We start from the raw sequence: 7,500 nt of genomic DNA, 5'->3' as shown, positions 1-7,500 counted from the left end.
CTAACCCAGACCTAACCCAGTCCTAACCCAGACCGAACCCAGACCTAACCCAGACCTAACCCAGTCCTAACCCAGACCTAACCCAGTCCTAACCCAGACCTAACCCAGACCTAACCCAGTCCTAACCCAGTCCTAACCCAGACCTAACCCAGACCTAACCCAGACCTAACCCAGACCTAACCCAGACCTAACCCAGAAATAACCCAGACCTAACCCAGACCTAACCCAGTCCTAACCCAGTCCTAACCCAGTCCTAACCCAGACCTAACCCAGTCCTAACCCAGTCCTAACCCAGACCTAACCCAGACCTAACCCAGACCTAACCAAATCCAGTACTAACCCAGACCTAACCCAGTCCTAACCCAGACCTAACCCAGTCCTAACCCAGACCTAACCCAGACCTAACCCAGTCCTAACCCAGTCCTAACCCAGACCTAACCCAGTCCTAACCCAGACCTAACCCAGACCTAACCCAGTCCTAACACAGTCCTAACCCAGTCCTAACCAAGTCCTAACCCAGAACCTACCCAGTCCTAACCCAAACCTAACCCAGACCTAACCCAGACCTAACCCAGTCCTAACCCAGTCCTAACCCAGACCTAACCCAGTCCTAACCCAGACCTAACCCAGTCCTAACCCAGAAATACCCCAGACCTGACCCAGACCTAACCCAGACCTAACCCAGCCCTAACCCAGACCTAACCCAGACCTAACCCAGACCTAACCCAGAAATAACCCAGACCTAACCCAGACCTAACCCAGACCTAACCCAGACCTAACCCAGTCCTAACCCAGACCTAACCCAGTCCTAACCCAGACCTAACCCAGACCTAACCCAGACCTAACCCAGACCTAACCCAGAAATAACCCAGACCTAACCCAGACCTAACCCAGTCCTAACCCAGAAATACCCCAGACCTGACCCAGACCTAACCCAGACCTAACCCAGCCCTAACCCAGACCTAACCCAGACCTAACCCAGACCTAACCCAGAAATAACCCAGACCTAACCCAGACCTAACCCAGTCCTAACCCAGTACTAACCCAGTCCTAACCCAGACCTAACCCAGTCCTAACCCAGACCTAACCCAGACCTAACCCAGTCCTAACCTAGACCTAACCCAGTCCTAAACCAGACCTAACCCAATCCTAACCCAGTCGTAACCCAGACCTAACCCAGTCGTAACCCAGACCTAACCCAGTCGTAACCCAGACCTAACCCAGTCGTAACCCAGACCTAACCCAGTCGTAACCCAGTCCTAACCCAGTCCTAACCCAGACCTAACCCAGACCTAACCCAGACCTAACCCAGTCCTAACCCAGTCCTAACCCAGACCTAACCCAGTCCTAACCCAGACCTAACCCAGACCTAACCCAGTCCTAACCCAGACCTAACCCAGTCCTAACCCAGTCCTAACCCAGTCCTAACCCAGTCTTAAACCAGTCCTAACTCAGACCTAACCGAGACGTAACCCAGACCTTATCCAATTCAGTCCTAACACAGTCCATATTCATTTTTTTTTTTTTTTTTTTTTTTTTTTTTTTATTTCTGTTTTAGATACCGAAGGAGATCCTTGGATAGGCACCCATGCCTCAGAAGAATATATGGGTAGTTTGGGAATCTGACTCACCATACCCCACAAGTGTCTCATCCGTCTTTACTCATTCAGACACCACTCATGCCAACAAGCATCCCGGGACGCAGGCGAAACTGCTCTCCGCATTACTTCACCTAACCAATTCTAAACTAGCCCTAACGCAGTTCCAATACAGTCATTACAAAATGGGCTAGGTCTGGGCCAGTGTTGCGGGGGTTTGGGGCGCGCAGACCCCAGTCAGCAAAACGAATTCAATATGATGCTGTTCAATTTAATATGATACCGCTATTACAAAGGGGGTTAGGTCTGGGCTAGTGTAGCGGGGGTCTGGGGGGCGCAGACCCCTGTCAGCAAAACGAATTCAATATGATGCTGCTCAATTTAATTTGATACCGCTATTACAAAATGGGTTAGGTCTGGGCTGGTGTAGCGGGGGTTTGGGGGGCGCAGACCCCAGTCAGCAAAACGAATTCAATATGATGCTGTTCAATTTAATTTGATACCGCTATTACAAAATGGGTTAGGTCTGGGCTAGTGTAGCGGGGGTTTGGGGGGCGCAGACCCCAGTCAGCAAAACGAATTCAATATGATGCTGTTCAATTTAATTTGATACCGCTATTACAAAATGGGTTAGGTCTGGGCTAGTGTAGCGGGGGTTTGGGGGGCGCAGCCCCCCATTCAGCAAAACGAATTATGTACGATGCTGTTCAATTTAATATGATACCACTATTACAAAGTGGGTTAGGTCTGGGCTAGTGTAGCGGGGGTCTGGGGGGCGCAGACCCCTGTCAGCAAAACGAATTCAATATGATGCTGTTCAATTTAATTTGATACAGCTATTACAAAATGGGTTAGGTCTGGGCTAGTGTAGCGGGGGTTTGGGGGGCGCAGCCCCCCATTCAGCAAAACGAATTATGTACGATGCTGTTCAATTTAATATGATACCACTATTACAAAGTGGGTTAGGTCTGGGCTAGTATAGCGGGGGTCTGGGGGGCGCAGACCCCAGTCAGCAAAACGAATTCAATATGATGCTGTTCAATTTAATTTGATACCGCTATTACAAAATGGGTTAGGTCTGGGCTAGTGTAGCGGGGGTTTGGGGGGCGCAGCCCCCCATTCAGCAAAACGAATTTAGTACGATGCTGTTCAATTTAATATGATACCGCTATTACAAAGTGGGTTAGGTCCGGGCTAGTGTTGCGGGGGTCTGGGGCGCGCAGACCCCAGTCAGCAAAACGAATTCAATATGATGCTGTTCAATTTAATATGATACCGCTATTACAAAGGGGGTTAGGTCTGGGCTAGTGTAGCGGGGGTCTGGGGGGCGCAGACCCCTGTCAGCAAAACGAATTTAGTACGATGCTGTTCAATTTAATTTGATACCGCTATTACAAAATGGGTTAGGTCTGGGCTAGTGTAGCGGGGGTTTGGGGGGCGCAGCCCCCCATTCAGCAAAACGAATTAAGTACGATGCTGTTCAATTTAATATGATACCACTATTACAAAGTGGGTTAGGTCTGGGCTATTGTAGCGGGGGTCGGGGGGGCGCAGACCCCAGTCAGCAAAACGAATTCAATATGATGCTGTTCAATTTAGTTTGATACCGCTATTACAAAATGGGTTAGGTCTGGGCTAGTGTAGCGGGGGTTTGGGGGGCGCAGCCCCCCATTCAGCAAAACGAATTTAGTACGATGCTGTTCAATTTAATGTGATACCGCTATTACAAAGTGGGTTAGGTCCGGGCTAGTGTTGCGGGGGTCTGGGGCGCGCAGACCCCAGTCAGCAAAACGAATTCAATATGATGCTGTTCAATTTAATATGATACCGCTATTACAAAGGGGGTTAGGTCTGGGCTAGTGTAGCGGGGGTCTGGGGGGCGCAGACCCCTGTCAGCAAAACGAATTTAGTACGATGCTGTTCAATTTAATTTGATACCGCTATTACAAAATGGGTTAGGTCTGGGCTAGTGTAGCGGGGGTTTGGGGGGCGCAGCCCCCCATTCAGCAAAACGAATTAAGTACGATGCTGTTCAATTTAATATGATACCACTATTACAAAGTGGGTTAGGTCTGGGCTATTGTAGCGGGGGTCTGGGGGGCGCAGACCCCAGTCAGCAAAACGAATTCAATATGATGCTGTTCAATTTAATTTGATACCGCTATTACAAAATGGGTTAGGTCTGGGCTAGTGTAGCGGGGGTTTGGGGGGCGCAGCCCCCCATTCAGCAAAACGAATTTAGTACGATGCTGTTCAATTTAATATGATACCGCTATTACAAAGTGGGTTAGGTCCGGGCTAGTGTTGCGGGGGTCTGGGGGGCGCAGCCCCCCAGTCAGCAAAACGAATTTAGTACGATGCTGTTCAATTTAATTTGATACCGCTATTACAAAATGGGTTAGGTCTGGGCTAGTGTAGCGGGGGTTTGGGGGGCGCAGCCCCCCATTCAGCAAAACGAATTAAGTACGATGCTGTTCAATTTAATATGATACCACTATTACAAAGTGGGTTTGGTCTGGGCTAGTGTAGCGGGGGTCTGGGGGGCGCAGACCCCAGTCAGCAAAACGAATTCAATATGATGCTGTTCAACCCCTCGGGAATTTTTAATTTCTGTTTTATTCACCGTAATGCTCATGGAACGTACTTTCATATTCTTGTTTTTTGCTTCACGAAAATTTTTGTACACTAATTACTTTTTAATAGGAAAACGTGCAACGGCAAACTCCTTCCTAGGGTCACTGGGAAGATGACATTGACAAAATATGTTAAGATCAGCCGCCCCTATGCGTAAAGTATGTCGTTTTTCCATTTTTTCGATCCGGAGCGACACCAACATTGTGTTGCAATTTTAAACTGCGCGGTTAAACGGCGGGCCAAACAGTCGGTGGTTTATGCAACAGCAACCATCAAACTAGTAGGAGAATACACGCCCGTGATAGTATAGGAGATTCCCACTGTCCCTATCTTTTTTTTTATCTCGGACATATATATACCGGCTTATCGTCAATAACTCGAAAACCAGCACGTTAAGGCCAATTTTCGTCTATACGATTCTTATGCAGTTTTAGATTCTCTACACGGTCCACTGATCGTTTTATTTTTTTGTCGAATTTTGAGAATTTTTTTTTTTTTTTCTCGAAAACGAGCTCGACGACCTGCACTTTTGACGACGCCATCGTGTTCCCCGGATTTTTTCCTGCAAGATAGCGTGTCTATTTTTTGTCCTACGACGATTTTTGACGCCGGAGCGGTGTTTCGGAGCAGAGCGGACTTAGAAACTTTCGCGCGTCGACCGCCGGACCGATCGCTCCAGGCTGTTTTTCGTCAATAACTCGAAAACGAGCACGGTAACGCTCGTTTTCGCCCGTACGATACTTGTACCGTTTACCGTTGGCTACCTGGTAGATGGTTTTTTTTTTTTTTATCTCGAATTTTGAGAGCTTTTTTAACTTTTTTCTCAAAAACGAGCACGTGAACGCCAATTTTGGTCTATACGATTCTTATGCAGTTTTATATTCTCTACACGGTCCACTGATCGTTTTATTTTTTTGTCGAATTTTGAGAATTTTTTTTTTTTTTTCTCGAAAACGAGCTCGACGACCTGCACTTTTGACGACGCCATCGTGTTCCCCGGATTTTTTCCTGCAAGATAGGGTGGCGATTTTTTGTCCTACGACGATTTTTGACGCCGGAGCGATGATTCGGAGCAGAGCGGACTTAGAAACTTTCGCGCGTCGACCGCCGGACCGATCGCTCCAGGCTGTTTTTCGTCAATAACTCGAAAACGAGCACGGTAACGCTCGTTTTCGCCCGTACGATACTTGTACCGTTTACCGTTGGCTACCTGGTAGACGGTTTTTTTTTTTTTTATCTCGAAGTTTGAGAGCTTTTTTAATTTTTTCCACAAAAACGAGCACGTGAACGCCAATTTTCGTCTATACGATTCTTATGCAGTTTTATATTCTCTACACGGTCCACTGATCGTTTTATTTTTTTGTCGAATTTTGAGAATTTTTTTTTTTTTTTCTCGAAAACGAGCTCGACGACCTGCACTTTTGACGACGCCATCGTGTTCCCCGGATTTTTTCCTGCAAGATAGCGTGTCTATTTTTTGTCCTACGACGATTTTTGACGCCGGAGCGGTGTTTCGGAGCAGAGCGGACTTAGAAACTTTCGCGCGTCGACCGCCGGACCGATCGCTCCAGGCTGTTTTTCGTCAATAACTCGAAAACGAGCACGGTAACGCTCGTTTTCGCCCGTACGATACTTGTACCGTTTACCGTTGGCTACCTGGTAGATGGTTTTTTTTTTTTTATCTCGAATTTTGAGAGCTTTTTTAACTTTTTTCTCAAAAACGAGCACGTGAACGCCAATTTTGGTCTATACGATTCTTATGCAGTTTTAGATTCTCTACACGGTCCACTGATCGTTTTATTTTTTTGTCGAGTTTTGAGAATTTTTTTTTTTTTTTCTCGAAAACTAGCTCGACGACCTGCACTTTTGACGACGCCATCGTGTTCCCCGGATTTTTTCCTGCAAGATAGCGTGTCGATTTTTTGTCCTAGCTCAATTATTAAGGAAGTTACGGTTTCTTGATTTTTCGGTATGTTCGAACTGGTCTTTTAGGCGGGCGCTCGGTCGCGCGGTGCTTTCGCATCGACCGACGTACCGATCGGCGGCGACGGTTTTTCGTCTATATCTCGAAAACTAGTACGCTAACACATATTTTGACCTATATGATATTTGTTCAGTGTAATTTTTTCTATCTGGTAGGCTGGTTTTTTTTTTTTTATCTCGAATTTTTTGAACGTTTTTGTTTTTTTCTCGAAAACTAGCGCGACGACCGATATTTTTAACTACGGTTTTGAATTCGTCTAATTTTTGCCTACAAGATAGCGTGTCGAGTTTTTGTCCTGCGACGATTTTGACCATTTTTTCATTTTTTTCTCGAAAACGAGCACGGCAATCTATATTTTTAACGACGGCATCGTGTTCCCCTGCTTTTTTCCTACAAGATAGCGTTTTTTTTTTTTGCCCTAGCTCAATTATTAAGGAAATTACAGGTGTTGGTTTTCGCTCTAAGTTATAACAGGCCGTTCGGGCGGGCGGTTGGGTCGCGCGGTTCCCCCCATAAGCGGCCGTGCGTAAGCCCGTGCGTCGCCGGCGTTCCGGCGGGCGCCTCGGTACCTATAAGAGAAGCGACGGTCCGGTCGAGTCGGTCGGGGCAGCGTCGAGCGTACGGCTATTCTTCGACCTCGGTTGAGAAGCAGTCGTCGCTCCTCGGGATTTCATCCTGACTGTTCTGTATCGTGCTCGTTCCAGACTTTCTCCACACTGCATTGCCACGAGTCGGTGTCTTTGACCGAATGGCTCTTGAAGTGGTATAAGCGTCTCGAGTGACGTTGGTGACTTGTATACGTTTAAAATATGTATACTCGTACTATCCGAGCATCAACTCTTCAGTCCGAGCGATTGAAAATTTTGTGAAAACCATAAACTGGCACTACACTCTACGGAGCGTAGCTTAAAAGGCAAAAATTGTATGGAACTACGGTTCGTACTCTGGAAAGTGAGCAAAGAATGAAATACAGGTGTCTGACCTCGACATAACAGTACGGCGCCGAATACGTGCTTTCTCGACCAGCACATACGCGCTTTCTCGTTTTTGTCCAGCATGAATGCTTAGTCTTCGGGCCTGGCAATACGTGCTTCCACGATCGATGCCCAGCGTGAATAAGTGCCCGAGATGTTCAGCATGAGCGCAGCTCTACGTACTTTGTCGTTGTGGGATACCATTATACAATAATGTTCTGTTGTGAAGTAAAATACGAAACGAGAGAGTTTGGTGGTGACTCTGTCGAGAAAAAGCAAATATAAACGAGAGAGTTGGTGGTTTCTCTGT

The sequence above is a fragment of the Colletes latitarsis genome, unplaced genomic scaffold, assembly GCF_051014445.1.
Source record: "Colletes latitarsis isolate SP2378_abdomen unplaced genomic scaffold, iyColLati1 scaffold0039, whole genome shotgun sequence".
NCBI classification, from domain to species: domain Eukaryota; kingdom Metazoa; phylum Arthropoda; class Insecta; order Hymenoptera; family Colletidae; genus Colletes; species Colletes latitarsis.
This window is presented reverse-complemented; position numbering follows the sequence as displayed.